This window comes from Lampetra fluviatilis, chromosome 77 (genome assembly GCF_964198595.1).
Source record: "Lampetra fluviatilis chromosome 77, kcLamFluv1.1, whole genome shotgun sequence".
In the NCBI taxonomy this organism is placed as follows: Eukaryota; Metazoa; Chordata; class Hyperoartia; order Petromyzontiformes; family Petromyzontidae; genus Lampetra; species Lampetra fluviatilis.
In genome coordinates, this window is record NC_136351.1 from 1,541,457 (window position 1) to 1,562,184 (window position 20,728).

Below are 20,728 nucleotides of genomic sequence, written 5' to 3' on the forward strand. Positions count from 1 at the left end.
CAGTTACTGGCAACTAAACTAGTGCAGATGTCAGTGTCAAAGTGATCAGTTTCATGCCAATGTCCTCCACTCACTGCCCTGGGGCGGTGAAGGGAAACACTGTGGTCTCCGTCATGATTGGACATCGTGTTTGTGCAGACGGCTTTACACATCGGGCACTGCACCCAGCACCCACATAGCTGCCGAAATAGTATTTCATAAGGTTTGTTCTGAACGTGTTTCAAATAATTTAAGCATGTTGAAGAAAAATTATATTTTAAGCCTTGAAGCACGGTTTTCAGTCCGTTTGTTAATTCTTCTTTAAGAAATTCAATATCCGTTATTTCGCTGTAGTCGCCTTTGTCCAAAGAATGTCTTGGGAGCTTGATCGCGTCATCAAGCTGTGTGCAAAAATTATCCAGCCATGAAGATGCACCATACTCGTTGTCTTGTACCATTTCAGTTGCTTTATTGATTGCACGAGTGATTGCAGCTGTGGAATCCCCAAGACTTGACTTTAACATCTCGTGAATTATTTCATTATCGTTTTGCTTGCAATACTCTTTTACACGTTCCGTAATGTATTTCTGAATGTGTTTTTTTGGATGGTGAATATATTCATCAAATGCTTTAAAATCTTTCTTTTTCGCTAAATCTATGAGAATGTAGTTTTCTAATTTTGATCGATTTCCGTTGAATGCCGGAAATGTGGAATTCATCCTGCGTGCAATGTCAATGCAAACTTTATCATAAACTGCCTGTTGAATGGATGTTTTCAGTTTGTTACACAAACAATCCACGAAAATAGTTGTGGACGTTGCGCCTTGGCAGCGGATTTTGAAGCTGTTGAAGTATTCTTCTTTCTTCCTGCTGAAGTATACTAATGGGTCGTTTTCCCTCTGGAAATTATCATGCATTTCCTGAAATCGCCCCGTAACCTCTGCCAATATGTGGACAGATAAATCGATTTTGAACTTATCTTTGAGCTTAAATCTTCGATTGGATTTTGAAAATCTCTCTACGTCCGAATTAATTCCCCTTAAAATTTCATATATGTAGGATGGTTTGAAATTCGTTTTATGTTTCTCCTGGGTGGTAATGCATCTATCCACATTTAATTGTACGTCAGTAATTAAATCTTTTATTGACTCAGTATCCTCATCTTTGAAATGGTGACTCCGAGTTCCAAGCCATTTCGCGTTCATCATAATGTGTTCGTTTTGATTAACGTAAAATGCTGTCCCTATGTGATAGTTCAATATCACTTTTACTTGGTGTTGAATTTGATTCGCATGAACTTTGTAAAGAAGGTTTTCAATTTGTTTTTTACATCAAGTGTTGCAGGGTTGGTCATATCGTCTTTTATCACTTTAATCCAATCCTTCCAGATTTCATCAAAAGCCCTGTTCCATTCTGCTTCATTTACATTTTTGTCTCTCAATTTTGAAGCAAAATGCTTGCTCTTTCTAATAAGTTGATCTTCGTAACTTGATTTCTGTAGATCGAGATTTCGTTTTTTGTCTTTTTGAGCCATCAGGGCAGAGTAGTTCTTGTAAGCATCAAATACTAGCTCTTCTTTCACTGTTTCAAATCCTTTTTCGAATTTAACTTTCCATTGAACCAACAATTCTGCATCATCTGCGCTATTGAAATGTTCTTCCATTTTCTTTTTAATATCCTGATAGTTTGACAAAATTCTTCGTTCAATCTGGAATCGTGTCATTGCATCTGCATTGTTATTAATGCTGTTATAGAGTTTGTTTTCCTGCTCAAGAACATGACTCCTGAGTTCCCAAGTCCATTTTCCATACATTTCTTCGAGTTTGGTATAAGCTGCGATCTCTATTGTGTTCTTAAAGCTAAAAACATAGTATGTTTTCTGCGAGCAAAGCCGTCCATAGATTCTTAATGCGTGATTTGAATTCTGATATCTTCAAGACGTTGATTGTTTTTTCTTTTGTCGCATTTCTAAGTAACATTTCTTTAAGGTCTTTAATATTTTGGCAGTAGCTTGGATTTGGCGGAGCCATCGGAGGGTCTCCCTCCCAAAGATGAGCAAAGTAAAGGATATGTGAGTTCACGTCAAACCTGATCACCGCGTCAAATGATGCAACAGCACATTGCTCCTGGTCTGCAGCCATGCGGGTCATCTCATCAAGTTTCTCCTTAAAGCGTCTCCTTCCCTCCATGTTCTTATGGTGAGCAGTCACATCTCCTACGTTTTGATGGACAAACACACAGCTAGGTGATAACTTCACCTGCCTCATTCTCAGAAACGCCTGCACAGCAATTTGTAGAATGTCTTGCATTTCAGAAGGGTTCTCTCCAAAAATGTTGATCACGGTCATGTTTCCTAGCCCAATCACAAACGTCGCCAGTTGATTGTCATGACAACGTGTTGCATTTGACAGCTCTACAGAACGCAGTCCTTCTGTGTCGACTATCAGCACAAAGTCATATCCCAGCAGTTTACTGAACTCTGCCTCCACCTTCACTAACTGCATGTAGGCCCCTCGGGTGCATCTCCCACTGCCAACAGGAAACTGGAGACCAAACATGGCATTGAGTAGCGTGGACTTACCACTGCTCTGTATTCCCAGTATTGAGATAACAAACAGCTTCACGTCCCCAATTTCATCAATGATTCTGTCCAAGATTGAGCTAATCCAAATGAGAGGGACATGTACAGCATCACCATCCATGAGTTCGAGAGGAAATCCAGAGATCATCATTTCTGCTGCAATCTTGGGCAAAGTAGCTGGGAGTTTGTCAACTGATGGCGTTGTCTGTGCAGCTTCGTAGATCTGACCAACTTCCCGAAAAACGTGATCAATTCCAAAGGAAGAGGCTTCAAGTTCTTCTGATATTTTATCCAACTCTGATTGTTTTATAGCAATGGTACTCGTGTTAAAACCTTGTTTTTTCAACGCTACTATTGCCATCCAGGCCTGATGATAAATGAGATGAAGTTGTGATAAGCGATCTGCAGACATATTATCTAAGTATATGCGTAGCCAATGCAGAAAGTATGTTTTTACTGTGCATGACTTATGGTTCAGAATTTCAATCAATGATCTCATAAAATTGTTAAGAGGAAATGCTTTTTCAAGCTGTGCTTTCCTAATGCGTATCTTTTCTCCTGAAATATTTCTTCTGTATTCCTCAACACTTTGCCCCCCCCGTACCGTCATGCGAGTCAATTCTTTGTCTTTCTTGCACCACGACTGCCACAATTTCCCTTGAAGAGGCAAAAATGTCTCCTTTATGGAACACAGCGGATTGTCACTTATAAAACTCAGCAAAACTTTCGCCGCTTCCTTTCCCTCTTCACATTGTTTATCATCTTCATCAACAATGAAGCCATACTGTCTTGCAATAGCTGAGCAAGCTTCGATGTTCATTTTTATTTTTGAATTGTCTAAAAACGATTTGATTATTGATGTCAATTCATCGATTAACTCAGCCTCATTTCGATTCTCGACAGCAATTTTCACCTTTGTTCCAGATATTCCACTGGAAACTCTCTTTTTGTCAACACAAAAGAAAATTAGCGGCTTTGGAGAACTCAAACATTCTTGTAAAATGCGTTCATCTTCTTCATTGTGATCACCATCTGACAGTAATATAACATTTATAGACGAAATCTCATGTAAAAATTTCACCTGTGTTTTGTGTTCTCTTGCATCTCCGTGGAGATTAGTGAATGCTATGCAGTCATTAAATATATCATTGTCCTTCCCACCTGGAAGATACCAGGCGATCTCTGCAACTCCTTTCATTAGTTGACCATTGCTGCTGCTGCCTCGGCAGTGCCTATTAAAAAAAACTCGATGCGTTTGATTGCCGAGCAGAGAGTTCATTATCTGAGATTTTGATGCAGGTGATTCACCAAATCTTACGAAGGACACGAGTGCAGTGTTGGCATCAATGATTGCACAGTTTTTAGATTGCCATGTTTTGGTAGATGCATCACGGTATTTCCAGCTCTTTTTAATCTGTCTGAATGACCATATAGGGAATTCTATTTCTGAACGACAAGGATTTGGAACTAAAAGCGGAAGTGCGAACTGGATGAATGAAAGTTTGGTGTAAATGTACTGCCTTACAAAATTGTCTCCACAATGGAATATTGCCATTTGTAAGTCCATAGGATGAATGTGGGTTTCAGTGTTTGTCCTAGGCCCATCGCTGTTATTTATTACGTCATCATCATTATCATCAGAAAAGAAGCTATCACTATTAGGGCTTTTATTTGTATCCGTGGACTGAGATAAGTTGTTTAATATGCCTTGGTTTTGATTTTCACACTGAAAACTAACACATCTTGCTCGATAATCAATCATCATCAGTTTTTGCAGATAAGAAAGAGCAAGTTCTTGTTCTGTGCATCGATCAGGGTTAGTTTGAATTGGAGACCTGTTGATAACACATACATCACTTGTGTGTAAATCTTTGGGGTAGTATTTTATCAGCGAGAGTCTTTCAAGCAGATTCATGAACTTTTCATCATCATCATCATCATTTCTTCGTGGTTGAATAGATGGTTTATTTTGTAATTCTTCTTGCCTTGAATATGTGTCCTCTTTCCATCCCCCCTGGAAAATTATTCCTGCATTTTGTATCGTACATTCTTTCTTTTAACTACATGTTTGTTCTTTGAAAGTTCCAGCGATAATGGATTCCAGCATCATATCAAGTTTATTCCAGTCAGTTGGCCCTATTTCACTGCATTTAATCACATGGGAAACTTCAGCACACATTGTTTCTTCGACCTGGGATCTCATGAAATCGAACTGTTTTCGCTTTTCGGCAAGAGTCCGTGCATTAGACAAACCTGTCCGTAACACGTATGCCTGAGCTCTGGATTTGTCTTGTTGCATCAGTCTTGAGTACTCTCCGTAAGCTGACTCTAGTGCACGTTGAAGATGATCAATGTTGTCGTAATCCAGGGGATGCTGAAATCGTTTTTCTTTTACACAGTAGCCAACAGCAGAAGCGACTGAAATGACGAGTAGCTCTTGTTCGATGAGTTTTGTTGTTCTCAGTGATTGACAGATTGAATTGAATGCATGTGTGATTTCTTTGTTTCTTTTTTCATGTTTTTTTTAATAAGTTGGTGAAAAGTCAACTTTTAAATGTTCTTCTGCTTTTGTTAAGATGTTCACGAGATCTTTAAAGTCAGATAATTGAGTAGGGACTCCTTCAGACTCATTCAGCCACTGCATAAAGGAGGCGAATTGTGGAAAACTGTCAACGTCACAGCTGTTTGGCTCCATAATAGACCGCATAAGCATTGTGATTTTCACCGTTTTGGCAGGTGCTGTAACAAGATTTGACAAAAATGATTGGAGGGCTGGGTGAGATAAACAGGTGTTTATCCAAGTTAAATTGCTTTTCGTTTCATCATATAACGTTTGTTTCAAATCAAGTATCTTTTTTAAATTATTTTCCATGTCGGATTCTTGCCAATGTTTAATATCTTGCATCACTGACCTGGCTTTAGCATTAGCAGAGACCAATATATCTTTAAGACAAAAATCTGGATTTTGGTTCGTCAAAAGTGTGTATGCCTCCTTGAGCCTGCTAGCTATCAAGGTATTTTGAAAATCATCCTTGTGGTTAAACTTGACAGTGTCCCACACTGGAACCAATGATGTGCCTAGATCAATGACAGACCATGTCTTGGTGTTGGATACAATGTCAGTTTTCCATTGTTGAAGAGAACAAATGCCAGGTGATCCACCTTTTGTACCTACGGAAAATGTCACCTTACTATAAAGTGGAGCATTGTATTTTTCAGAAAAATCCGTGGTAAATTCGGATGCTATCATGCTCACACCACCTGCACTACCACTGCTGTTGTCGGCTGAAGTGGAATACCTTTCCACTGCCTCCGATAGCATATTTCTTTCTTCTTTTTCCTCATCTGAGCTGATGCCCTCTGCTGATGCTTTCCACTTAAATATCCCACCAAAGTGGACAGGGCCTGTATGGGCATGAGAGCCAAAGTTCTCAAAAAAACTTCTTAACCTGCTCCTTAGCACATGCGTTTTAAAAGAATCCTTGGCGGTTTTTAAAGTGTTTTCAACGCTTTGTAATTCCTCCAACGCCTCATCAGAGAGCTTGAGTTGATTAAAGTCAAGACTTCCTGAGGCAAGTGGTAGGTACAGGTATTTGGCGCTATGAATGCAGGTATCCGTGGGATTTTCTTGTTGCTTTTTTTCATTGTGTAATGCCTTGCTATGCCGCGAGTTGATTTCTTCATTCAAGGCCAGTAGGAAACCTTCTTCTGTCGTTATGGAATTGAATCCCATCATTTCCACTGCTGTCTCAAATATGTTTTCCTCTTCAGATGATGAAAACTCTTGTTTCTTGATCATCGGCTGATGTACTGGCCCGGCAAGATCAAACGACATTGGGATGTTTAAGAGTTTGCCTCTTTTCTTTAACATATCCTTTATTTGACCAGTTCGATACACCCCCTCCAAAGCAAGTCCTTTAGATGCATTTTGTAAAAGACTTAGATGTGAAATAGTCCCACGTAAAGTTGAAATGTCTGCTAAATTTAACTGCTTTAGAGAAGTGTTTGCCATATCATTGGAATGGCTGCCATCCCACAATGGGGTTTCTTTTGCTCCTTTCAATTCCATTTGCTGCTCTGTCTCAGTCTCTACGTTGGCCTCACCACTGTGAATTAATCTTTTCTGATGGATTTGTTCCGGATGCTGCTTTGTTGGTGCATCTTGCTTCTGTTTATTTCCAATTGGCTCACATTGTTGTGATTGTTTTAAAACAACTTCATTGCCCGACATTTCCACTAACTTACACAATGCCTTTTTCTCCCATGAATGCCGGCAATGTGGTTCTATGATGTCAAATTCCTCAGGGCCAAAATATTGTAATGCTTGTACATTGGTGAAATCGAAAATATCTCGTAGTTTTGGAATCCAAAAAGTTGTATTAAGACCTAAGTCTCTAAGTACTTTGGCAAGCTCATCCTCAGCTTCTTTGTCGTGTTCCTCCTCTTCAGACATAGCCTTGAATACACACATAGACATCGTCCTTAATTAGTAATACAACATTTAACAATAATACAAATCAATGTATTATTCAGTTGAATATTGAATGTTGTTTTTAATCATAGCATAACAAATATTCAGACGAAAAACCAAAATTCATCACCTATTTTAATGTCAAACATCTGTGAGAAATATTAAATGAAGAACATGAATATTAAATAAAGTATTTTCTTATACCTACCATGCTTATCTACGCTTTTAATAATACAAATTAAATATAAACAATTGATTAAGCCGTTGCATGTTAAATTTTGGAATATAACAGTACGAAATTTATTCATGCAACGGGTCCAATTTATTTAAGAGACTAATGGAAAGTGTTTTAACTTACCGTGCTATAACAAGCAGCACTTAAACCATGGCACCATAGCTAATGGATCAATCCTGCCCAGCTCCTGTGCTCAAGCTCCACACGTGGTTCTCATGCCACTTGGCCCGAAACTCTTTTCCTCAAAAAACTACTTTCCAATTGAGAACGTTTTGGCTGCATGTCATTTCCCAATGCAAATGTTGATATAAGTCGGTCTTTATCCAATGCTACACCGGCCCCTAGAGGTAGTAGTAAAGGGTGTACTTGGGTGGGGCCAACGTCATGTATAGAAAAAAGTGATGCGGCGCTTGGAGTTGACAGGTGGGGGAATACTATGAGGTCTGGTCTTAGAGATCGTGTGTCTACTGTGCATTTGCAGGATCTGGTAGAGGTTAAAAGTGGTGGTACTAAGGTGTGGTGGTATCAAGAGCTTTGACCGTGATGACATCTTGATCTGAAAGCCAACGCTCTTTGTGCTAGAGTGAGCTAAGGCCACACACGCACACACTGTGTGCCCCTGCGCGAGAGTAGGGTGGTCTTAGGCACTTCTCAAAGCTACAATCACACTGGGGTCAATCGATCGCATAGGGATAATGTGTTGGACATCACATTACATTATCCCAATGTGATATTGTACATTACATTATCCCTATGTGATAATGTAATGTACAGTACATTATCCATTGTAGTGGCTGCTGAAGTGGTGATGGACATTTCTTTTTCGGGGGCTTGTATACATTGATTATCATCACATGACCAACCATGACGGTTATTATGCATGTGCCGTCACTTGTGGTACTGGACTTGAGAGCACGGGCCTTTAGTCCTTGCCTCATGCAGGTGGTGAGCTGATGTTTAGGTTGGTTAATGGCAGCACCAAAAGTGTAACCAATTTTTCTGTAACTTGCTATCAGCGTGCTGGCACAGAATGGTATACTCTTCTTTGAATGAAAAAATGTGTACGTCTGCATTTAAGCTCATCAAAACTACAGTATCGTATGAACAGTTATATGTTTTGACTGCAATCTCCTTAATTCTGTATTAAGTGTTTTTTTTCGAATGCGTAATCCACTTTGAAGCTGTGAATAGCAATTATCATATGCATAAAATGCCTTACAACGAAAACAAATATCAATTCATGAATATAATGGTCAGCACCAATGATTGGTGGAAAACCCACCACCGCCACAGTCGCTGCCCACCACTTACATTAACATTGGCTGCTGACATTTTGGCTATGCCCATTTCAAACCTTTATAAACAATTGTCTTTAGAAGCTAACCCCCTTTTCCTGGTGACGACCGCTTGTGTTGCGATCAAAACGTCGTCGTTTTTTTATTCTTTGTAATTGTCTTTGGACCATTCTACATGACGTTACAGAAAGAACCGAAGAATATGATTTCAATTAATTGTTTACTACAATTGCATAATTAAACATGCCATTTACATGACAGAGACATTCCAGTCGTGATGCCAACAGCAACCTAAATCTTCACAATGCAAGTGCCAGAGTTGACCATCTCATGGACTCACCTCTCGCTTGTTCAGAGCACAAAGGAGGCTGGAACTCTCTTCCTGACCCTCTTTATAGACAGACAAGTGCGAGGGTGCGGTGGAGTTGCATTGTGTCCAGCTTGAAAATATCAACAATCAAACACGTGATTAATTATTTTCAAAGTACACTACAAAGCAACCACAGTTTCAGATAACTGTGAACTATGCATGAGTTTACTGACTCACATAGACTTTCATTTAAAGGTTATTGCAACAACATACACATTGATACAGCATCTAAATATAAGTTAATCTGAACAAAACCGGATGAATCCCAAAAGCATGGTTGGTCATTGCAATACTCAAACCCGACAAGCCAACTGATGACCAGGGAAGCTATGGGCTAATATTACTCATGTGAACGACCTACAAACTCCTGGAATGCATCATCCTCCAGAGAATCAGCCCCCTCGTCGAGTTAGTGATCCCCAAAGATCAAGCGGGATGTGTGGACTTCTCATCAGACTATAGCACAGCCTGGATTAAGGACTTGATGTGGAAGCTCACAAGGACCATTCCCTGCCTGAAAACAATCCTCGTGATATGGAAGATGCTGATCAATAGCTCACTGCGTGTCTATATGAGCAACAAACCCAGCTCACCCTGGCTCCTTATTGTATATACAGTCGACCCTTCTGCATCGCGACTTTCCCCATCACGGTTTCGATATATCGCGGAGTCGGCATAATAAATAAAATGGGAATTCTTTTGGGGAGTTTTTGGGAGTTTTGCGAAAACCGCAGACGACATGCGAAGGCCAGCAAGTGACACACAAAGAGTTTAGTAACGCACAAATGCATCAAATATATGCATAATATCAATGTATTTATTGTTTAATACCATAAATATACACAATTTTTGTTTAAGTAAAATTTCATGAAAAGTTAGTTTGCGCGTTGGTTTGGAGGATGCCAAGCTTGTTTACGGCAGCCTCTCGCGTGATATCTCACAGCCCCTCCCCCGAACCCCCCGGCTGGAGGTGCTCGCTTCGTTCGCCAAGGGGACCAAAACATTTAACGCGTTTTTTTTAAATCACGGGGGGGGGGGGGGGGGGTCTGCGCCCCTAACCCCTGCGATGTGAAAGGGTCGACTTAGGGCTGAACGATAAATCGATTTCAAATCGCAAAGGCTGCGATTTTTGTCGATTTGAAAAGTCCTATTACTTTCTTATTGAAATTGTTTTATCATTTATTAATATAACTTTAGTTATTTAACTTTGCAATTGTTCTATGTTTGCTTGTTCTATTTGAATTAAAGCATTTAAATAAATACATGTTGGAAGCAATTCATATCTTTTAAGTTCTCATCCTTATGTAATAAAGTACTTTGCCACGCTTTACTTGGTCTCCGTCACTCTTTATTTAGGTCAACACCCGCACCCCGCTGGTCCCGACAACAGACCAGCTGTTCCTCGCGACGCGCCCCACACGCGCTCTTCCGTCAGTCTTTCCAGCTCCTCCCGCACCGCACACTGCTGGCCGACGGTGTGCTGAGCCCGTGCAGCCACGTGGGTGATGGCGCGGAATCCCTCCGACTACCCAACGTGGTCCTGCTTCTTTACTCCAACAACTGACCCGGAGCCCTTCCGGGCTCCCACCTATATCCCCTTCACCACGTGACCCTGTCTCCTCCCTCACACCACGTGCCTTCGAACCTTCCAGATCTCGCCTCCCCATCGCGCCCTGCTGGCTCCGCCCCTAGGTTCCGCCCCCACTCACCTCGCTTCCGATTGGACCCGAGGTGAGCGGGGACCTTCACATACGCCCCCATACTGGTTCTGCCCCCCAATACCCCCGCCCATGTAATTGGCCCAAAGTCCAGCAGCGAACCCCGCTTGTGCTCTTATTACATGACCCCCCCCCCGCCCACTGATGTAAAGGACCAGCCGTCCCGGCTGAATCAGGATGGAATAATGCGAGCGCCAGGCCACAACAGACGCGACGGAACAACCCAACAACGCATAGAATCAACAAAAGGGAAGTGATCTGGAACGCGTGTGGGCCGCCGGACCGTCCTTCACATGAACCAGCGCCCTCGGAGACTGCAGGTCGGACGGGGTTTTAGGAGCGACGGAAACGGAATCATCCGCTGCTGGTGGAGGCCCATCATTTGCAGAATCCTGCACATCAGACCGGCCCAAAATCGGGGCGTCTTGCAGCCGCAGCCTCAGCAGGGTCGGAGGGGCAGCAGCAACAGGTGCTCCCATCGCCGTGGTAGGCCCACCCAGTGCACAAATCCCCGTGTCCGGCAGGATCATCGTCGGCCCGTCTACAGGAGGCACGACAGGCGCGCTTGCAGGTTGAACAGGCAAGGGCAGTGGCACGTCGGACGCCACAGACAATGGCAAGGCAACGTTAGGAGATGACGCATCGACACGAGGGGCAACGTAAGGATTCAACCGGGACGTGTGGACGTACCAACGGCGCGACCCAACACGAACGCGTGCAGACTGGGGACTAGGAACCTCAATGAGCACCACTGGGCCATGCCAGGGTTTGTGCAATTTAGGGGAGGTCCCCACTGGCACCTGTTGGCAGTGGAGCCAGGCCATGTCCCCCACTCGCCAAGGGGACACACGATGAGAGCGCCGAGCGCACCGTTCGTTCCAGGCCTGGGTCTTGGCCGTAGCCAATCGGGCCGCCTCCCGCGCCTCCGCCACGTGCCGAACCGACTCGCGAATATATTCAGGGAGGGTTCTAACAGGACCCTTCGCCCGCGTGTCGAGGTGTACTTCCACAGGCGGCACATTCTCGTGACCGTACATTAAAAAGAAAGGTGAATACCCCGTCAACGCATGCGGTGCCATCCTGTAAGCGGAGAGCACTCCCGGGATATGCAAATCCCAATCAGCTTGCTTCTCGCTTACCGTATGGCAGAGCATGGCCGACAGGGTCCGGTTCAAGCGTTCAACCATCTCGTCAGTTTGTGGATGGTATGGTGAGGTCCGAACCTTCTTAGTTTCCAACGCGTCGCACACATCCCGCAGCAGGTTCGAAGAAAAATTTCGCCCCTGGTCCGTGAGCAGTCGTTCCGGCGCCCCCTTGTCCATCACGTACCTGAACAGAAATGCTTCCATGATAGACGATGCCGACTGGTCAGGCCATTGGCCATTGCGAAAAATATTCGACTCCAACCAACAAAAATTTGTTTCCCCGAACGGACGAAGGAAACGACCCCAGAATGTCCAACGCCACCAATTCGTTAACTTGCGTCACTTTAATCGATTGCACTGGGGGAACATACGGTTGTTTGGGCGGCTTCCGCCGGGCACAGTCGGGGCACGACCAAATGTGCCCAACAACGTCAGTCGTCATGCCGTGCCAAAAATAATCACGTTGCAACGTCAACATAGTTTTCTGCACCCCAAGATGTAACAACTTCTCAGCGTGCAGAGTCCGAATCAAGTCGTATCGCAGCGACAACGGAACGACCAGGCGCCAGCAACCCCGCAAGTCCTCTCTCCACATCAACAACCCGTCCCGGAGAGCTGCTCCCGGCATCCCATCAGACGACGGACACCCTTTCGACTTTGCAGCCTGACCCCGCAAGGCCACAAGCGAGTCATCGAGCAATTGTTCCCGAACCCACATGGAACGCGGCAAATTCTAAACCCCATCAGCCGGCTCCGGACACGTGGAGTCCGCGGGCTTCTCCACAGCGGATATGACCGGCCCTGGCAGCCGTGGAACTTGCGTGCACCTATTCGTGCCCGAGGCACACGCGCAGGCGGACCCATGCGGCAGTCGGGAGAGTGCGTCCGCATTAGCGTGACGCGAACCCCTACGGTAATGAATGTCAAACGAGAACTCCTGCAAAGTTTCCAGCCATCGTGCCAGCTGGCCAGATGGCTGGTCAACTTTCAGGGAGTATTGCAAAGTCGCATGGTCCGTGCGTACAATGAATTTGCGGCCATACAGATACGGACGGTATTGGCGGACAAAATGCACGATAGCCAACAATTCCCGCCAGGTGACGCAATAGCGTGTCTCCGCCGGAGAGAGAACATGACTCCCATAAGCCACAACGCGTTCGACGCCCCCCTTACACTGTGATAGGATGGCACCAATACCCGTTTACTAGCGTTGGTATCCAAAATGAAGGGCAAAGCGAAATCGGGATAATCCAGCGTCGGCGCCGAAGCCAATCGATCGTGCAGGCCGTGAAACGCCTTCTCCTCCTCCGGCCCCCATTTGAACCACTGATTCTTCGCCGTACGGAGGTGCAGCGGCCTAGCGATCATAGCGAAATTTGGTACAAATCTGCGGTAATAGGAAGCGAACCCGACAAACTGACGTACGTCCCCCACCGTGGCCGGAGTCGGACAGTCCCGAACGCAGGCCGTCTTGTCCGGGTCCGTGGCCACACCATCAGGGCTGACAATGTGACCCAATAGTGCACAGAATGTTGCAAAAGGTGACACTTCTTAGGCTTAAATTTCAAATTAGCGGAACGCACCCTAGCGAAAACAGCATCCAATCTCTGCAGATGCTCCTCAAACGTGCGACTGAAAACAATGACGTCGTCCAAATATATCAAACACGTGTCCCACTGCAGACCGGTCAACACGAGTTCCATTAACCTCTGGAACGTAGCAGGGGCGGCGTTCAATCCCATCGGAAGACAATTAAACTGAAACAGGCCCTGTGGCATACGGAAAGCCGTATTTTCCCACGTGGACTCGTCCAGGAGAAGCTGCCAGAACCCCGAGGTAGAGGTCGAGGGTCAAAAAAATTTCGCCCCAGACAAGGCATCGAGGGAATCATCCATACGCAGCAAGGGGTACGCGTCTGCAACCGACACTTTATTCAGCTTCCGAAAATCTACACAAAATCGCAGGTTACTATCCTTCTTCTTCACCAGAACCGGAGCACCCCACGGGCTATTGGATGGAGAGATAATATCAGCGGTCAGCATATCATCCACTGTGTTGAGGACGTGATCCCTCTCCGAGGGGCTCAACCGATGTGGATACATACGTATGGGACTAGTATCCCCCGTTATCAATGTGATGGGAAAGCAGTGAGGTGCGTCCCAGATCAAAATCATCCTTGCTAAAGACGTCGGAATATTTGGACAGCAGCGCGCGTAGCGCGGACCGCTGGTGTGTAGTCAAGGATGCGTTTTCCTGACACAACCCGACGATCCATCGATCGTCCAGCGAAGTAGAAGCCGAAACCCCTGACACGAGACCCCGGCAATTACCTTCAGCGTGGGCTGTAAAAGCGGTAGTGGCATGGGCCAAGACTGTACTGGCTGGCACCACAACATTGTCCGCACCTCCGTTAAAAACTTGCAAAAACGGAGGCTGACCCGGCCGAACAATCGTCCGGGCCGTGACTAGCGCCAAGCCACCCGTAACGGCGTTGGACGGAGACAGCAACACACCCGCCACCCCCTGAACCCCAGGCACGGGTTTCCGATAGCGCAGCAGAAGGAGCATCTGCGAGCCCGGAGGAATGTCGACCGAGACGTCGGCCAGCACCTGCACTGGGAGGTCCGGGGCGGACCGGCCCCACGGCGACGGCAGAAAGAAAATCTTACGGCCCGTCGGTAACTCAATGCAACCCTGATCGACCCTTATCTTAATCGGCATCTTTGCCAGGAAATAGGTCCCCAATAAGCAAGGTACCGCGAGGGACCTGGAGATCAACACCGTCCCCGAAGCCGACACATCCCCAACGGAAATGCGTGCTTCCACCTGACCCACGATGCCCATACTCCCCCCGTTAGCAGCAACACATGCATCGAAAACCAGACGTACCCGCGACGGCGGAATAGATAGGAGATGGAAAATGACGTCCGAGACGATCGTGGCGGACGCGCCAGAATCGACTAAAATCCGCACGTCGACCCCTTGTATAGAGCCCGGCACGGTCGACGACCCTGTGGCTGCCGCAACGACCCTGCGAGCCAGTTTCCACCACTGCATCAACGTCCGATGCGGATCAATTAGAGACTCCTCGTTAAGACAGGCACCCGGAACGCACACAGATAATGATGAATGAGGTGACAGGCCTTGCCGGGTGTTTGATGCGTACCGACTTGCCTGACACGGGTCACCATCCGACGTCGATGGAGCGTCCTTGGTCGGGGACTCTGGGCGAAGAGGTGGATGAGGTCGACCCCGGCAGTCGCGCACGAAGTGGCCGAGATGGCCGCAGTGGTAACATGCCAAGTCGGTCCACCGCCCGGCCCCCACAGCGTCCCGGCGATCTGTCGACGAGGGCCTCTCGTGTGGCACCGTCCCCCTCCGTGGAACCCACTGGCCTGCCGCCGCAGTAAGATCTCCAGGCCCCGCATCGTCCGGGACGAAAACGACCTTCGATGGTGTCCAACCCACGGGTTTCCCATCAACGGCCGGATTGCCCGTCCAGGCGGCCATCTGCGCCCAACGGCGCAAGTTAAACTGCGCGTCGAGGCACTTAGCCACCAACCGGGAGGTTAGCTGCTCGTGGCCGCACACGGGCAGTGGAATGCACAGATCCTTGGACAACTCCAACATCTTCCCCAGTATCAAGGGCTCCAACAAGGCTCGGTCTCGGGATACGCCGCCATGGCCAGCGCAAAAACAGCGCCACGGGTGATTCCTCCGGTGCCCGTTGCCTTTGGACAAATCTGCGATGAGTGTCGTTCGGTGGCTCGTATGTTTCTGCCATTTCGTCGAAAGCCCCCTTTAGCATCGCCTTCCTAGCAGCCGGGATGGAGCGGAAAAACTTCAAGGATGCATCATCGAGGAGCGTCGGCAGAACCTCCAAGGCCTCCTCATCCGTCCACTTGGTGGAGCGGACAGCTGATTCGAAACGCCAAGCGAATGCGCTCCAATCCCCACCAACGGCGAATTCCTTTATAGTTGTCAGATGGTGGCAGCGGGTCCCGCCGCTGTTGTCACCCGAAGCGGCCGTCCCACGTGGCGGTCACAAAATGGCGGCGTCCCGCCAGTCTGTCGTGACCGTGCCCAGGATGGCGGCGTCTTGCCGTGTATCAGTAAAAATGGGAAGCCTCGCAGAGGCGCAATGGCGGACGGCCCGGGCCCACCCGAAGCTTCCCCCCTCAGAGGCCCGCCGCGTGGTTGTCCCGGCGCCATCATAGACGCGACCAGGGTGACCAAGTCCAGCAAAACGGCCCGCAGCAAATCAATCTGCTCCGCCACGAGCCGCCAGCCGTCCTCGGCGCCCGGAGACGTAGACGGGCCGGCTCCTGCGACGACATCTTGTACTCCCGCTGTGTCGCCTGCCGCCGACCCTTCCGCGCCCTCCGTGTCCGGGACCGCCACCACTGGAGGAAGGTCCCCGTCGTCATCCGAAGAAGGCGTTTGAGATGCTTTGACATCTCGAACCACTTCTTGCACCAGTGTAATAAAGGACTTCGCCACGCTTTACTTGGTCTCCGTCACTCTTTATTTAGGTCAACACCCGCACCCCGCTGGTCCCGACACCAGACCAGCTGTTCCTCGCGACGCGCCCCACACGTGCTTTTCTGTCATTCTTTCCAGCTCCTCCCGCTCCGCACACCGCTGGCCGAGAGGTGTGCTGAGCCCGTGCAGCCACGTGGCTGATGGCGCGGAATCCCTCCGACTGCCCAACGTGGTCCCGCTTCTTTATTCCAACAACTGATCCGGAGCCCTTCCGGGCTCCCACCTATATCCCCTTCACCACGTGACCCTGTCTCCTCCCTCACACCACGTGCCTTCGAACCTTCCAGATCTCGCCCCTCCATCGCGCCCTGCTGGCTCCGCCCCTAGGTTCCACCCCCACTCACCTCGCTTCCGATTGGACCCGAGGTGAGCGGGGACCTTCACATATGCCCCCATACTGGCTCCGTCCCCCAATACCCCGGCCAATGTGATTGGCCCAAAGGCCAGCAGCGAACCCCGCTTGCGCTCGCATTACACTTACATTAGAACATATAGAGCAGTTCAAAGTTAATGGTATCATGTGGTAATGCTCCATCACATGTTTTAAATGTATTAACACAGTGAACATTGAACTGAAGCTTGACTTAAACAATTTAATCGGAAATCAAATCGCAATCACATCATATCAGAAAAAAAATCGCAATTAGATATTTTCCCCAAAACATTCAGCCCTAGATGGACTGTATAACTGTTATAAAATGTTTTAATGTCTTGTCTATTTTTAATGTTGCAGTTCCTGACAGACACATATGCATTCACTGCATGCCAGAAGTCGGGAAAACCAAATGGCGAAGCCACAACAGCATTAGAATGAGAAGTGGGTAATCAGAATAAATGAGACATCGATCAAATGGTTATGATGAGAATAACCAGAGTTGAGGAGGGCATGGTAGCCGTAGTACCATTTGTTTGCCTGGAATTAACCTAACTCGTGTAGCGAAGGAGGAAGTAGTTCATGACAGGCCATAGAGGAATAACTCTTGCAAGGGTAAGAAGTGACCCAGGGACATTTCTGAGAGAGAATTTACGCAAGGGTGGACCCATGCAAAACACCATAAACTCGCTGCTCACCCAAGGGCAAATCCAGGGCAGAGAGACAAGTATGCCCCTTGCCGTTTCACTCTCTGAATTAAATAACCCTGGTGCCTGGAAAGTTGACACGTTCAAATGCCAACCATGCAAATGAGCATTCTTAAACATCATGGTATTAAAAAGTTACCTTTGGTGATACTGGATATGTTTAAGTGACAATACAGCATATAGTCAGGGGGTTGTGAATACAACTAGTTACATGTTCTATTAACATCCACTTATCAATACATAAGTGCCATGAGATCTGGGTTAAGCATATAAACTTGATAATAACGTATGGAAGTTTTGTATTGAAGTCTTGAACCAAAAGATCGTTCAGAAAATATACGTAATACGAATAACGTATATTTTACACGACAAAAATTGCATTTATTCCAGGGGTATAACCAGAGCCTGCCAACCGCCTTTGTCTTCCCAGTGACTGTCATTAAATGCTGCAGCAGGAATACATTTTAAGGATGAGTCGACCTAACGAGAGAGAAAAACCGTTTCACAATAAACATGGCTACAGACACACACAACAGCTAGGGGCAATTAAGTGTGTCTATGCTCACACATATAGTGGGATGACCTCCAAAAGGAGGAGTTTGATAGGGGTTATGACATCAAGTGCCAGGAACCAGGGATGATCTCAGGCTGACCCGATGGATGCACCACGTGTGCAAAGGTGGAAGGAGAATGTCGGGCGTAATGTATACTAGGTAATAAATCACATGAGCTAGAAATTACATACAAACAGCACACAAAAATATGTGTTAGTTCTGCACGGGCAGACTCCGGGACTTGCCCTCGTGACTGGCAACAGAGTTCAGTTCCTGCTGAGGCACACGACGTGTCACGAGAAGGATTCTATTACGTTTTTTCGTTTATTTCTGGGCCGCTTGCAGAGCCAATGACTGCGCCTGTAGTGTTGAAATAAGTTATGTGGTAGAAAAAAATTGTTAATGAGAGCACCCTAGTGGTGAGGTCGTCTTATACAGCTCTTTAATGTCACTGTCGTGCGATGGAATGTTCTGTTAAATACTGCACATTCATTGGAAAGGGCGCAGTCTGAAGTGCAACACATACAGGTTTCCCTCGCTTTGTGGTTGTAGATGTGTTCCAAGAAAAAGGGCACACAAACCGAAACCACACAGGGCAGCTTACCTGCCAAACAGTTCATAGAGTACACACACACACAATGGTGTCCCACGTCCGATCACGAAGCCGTATATGAGTGAATTTAAATTGCATATAGCGAATTTTGGGTAGAAATGCATTCGTCCAATGTACATGATATTACACAAACTGAACCTGTATAAAGTGAGAGAAACCTGTACTGATTAGCGGCACCCTTAGTCTACACCACGTCACTTGCATGTGCAATTCTTTACGTACACATACACACCTCTCCATGCTCCCTTGCATAGGCAAGATTAATGTTTGACATATTTTTAAAACGTTATTTTTTTGTTGCCTAGACTGTAATAACTTATAATATTTCACTATTTTGGTGTGTTTGCATACAGTCCGATATTACAGGGCCATTTGTTCAACCTATTTAACATCGCTAACACATTAGACATTAACATGCAGTTTAATATGGTATTATTTTTTAAACGTAGCCTGTTAACATATCTGATTTAAAATAGCCAGCCTATATTGACCACACATAGTCTATACAATGTACGTTCTAACATATATACCATACATAATTTACCTGTACTTGATTTCAATAGTTTTAGCCTATTACTGGCCAATGTGCAGCCGACTTGCATCTCTGATAATACTCACGATGTTCAGGTGATGAAGAGGCGTAGGGCGCATGTCATTAGCTCTGTCTCTTCTGCTCTCTGGATTCACCCAGGCTTTATATTCAGATTCACAAAAAGGTAGAGCTTCCCAGACTCCACCCAGTGCTCGATAATAACGAATGCGTGTGTGCCTGTGTGCGAGAGACACAACGGGTGTGTAGACGTGAAATAAAGATCGTGAGGGTATGCTCTTCGAGTTGTTAAATATTGCATATTACCGCGGCAGTGAGGATAGCGTATGAAGAAGTCTCTCGAGCAGTTGGACAATGAGATATAATTTCCAAATTATGCTAAGGCTCTCAATGCACTAAAAACTTAAATCACACGCGAACTTGTTATGCATTCATGTGCAGCATCATGGGCGAAAGGACAAATAATCAGAACTCCATTCTATATCCACATATACATAGAAAAATAGTTTAGTCCATCGACCGTTGAATTTTCCAGGCGAACATCAATCACCAAGCGGCATTTGTAAGCAGTCAAACTGCAGACTGGTCTTGATGTGCTAATCATATCCAGCATTTCAGATTTTTTTTGTCTCACATATATATTTTTGTGAGCTTTTTTTGCTTGGAAAGCATCCCACTGTTTCAAAAGAAAGCAAGACAGACAACCCCACATTTAGAGCATCAAAGTAGTGCACCGAGCCTGGCACAGGCGCCGTGGTGACGTCGCTGTCACTTTGTGGCGAATGACGGATATTGGTATTGGTGTGTGGGGAGCGGTAGTGTAGTGGTGAGCGCACTGTGCTACAAAAGTGGCGACCAGAGTTCGATTCTTGCTCACGGCTAACATCAGTGCCGGGGTGTGGTGTGTAAACATCGCCACTGGGGATACAAAGGCAGCCGGGCGTGGCGCTGGCCAATCACCCCTACGTGTGCCGTGCCGGCCTTCATAGGCGCTGCTCACTAACAGCACTTGCCCCTATAGCCTATTAAGGCTACACGGGGGATCATTGTAGTCGTGGTGTGTGTGTCTCTGTCTGTGTCTCTCTGTGGTGACGTCACCGCCACTTAGTGGCGAATGGCGGTTGTTGTTGTTGTCTCTCTGTCTGTCTGTGTGGGTGTCGGCAATTGTGGTAACTCGTTGCCCCCCTTCTGACTAGTATGACCCAAGGTTCATGAAAAAAAGTGTTTTTTTCTATTAATGTTACTTTATTTTATATTTTATTTTATTTATTATACAGTATTTTATATTGTTACATGGAAAAGTACAATACTCCTAATTGTGAGTTTGACTGCTTCTTTTTCTGTTGAACCTTAGCACATTTCTTAACACTCACCATATGGGCATTTAAAAACAGTGGATTTCGTGGGACCTCTTTTGCCAGTACCAAAATAGGAGAATACGTTTTCCCCTTTTTTCTGGCAACAAAACAGGTGTTTAGATGTTAAAACACCAAACTGAAACCTTTTACAAGGAATCAAGTGTTCATTAATCACAATACTTGTGGTCAGAAAGCGAACAAAAAAAATACTCTGATAGCATATGTATTATCTAACAC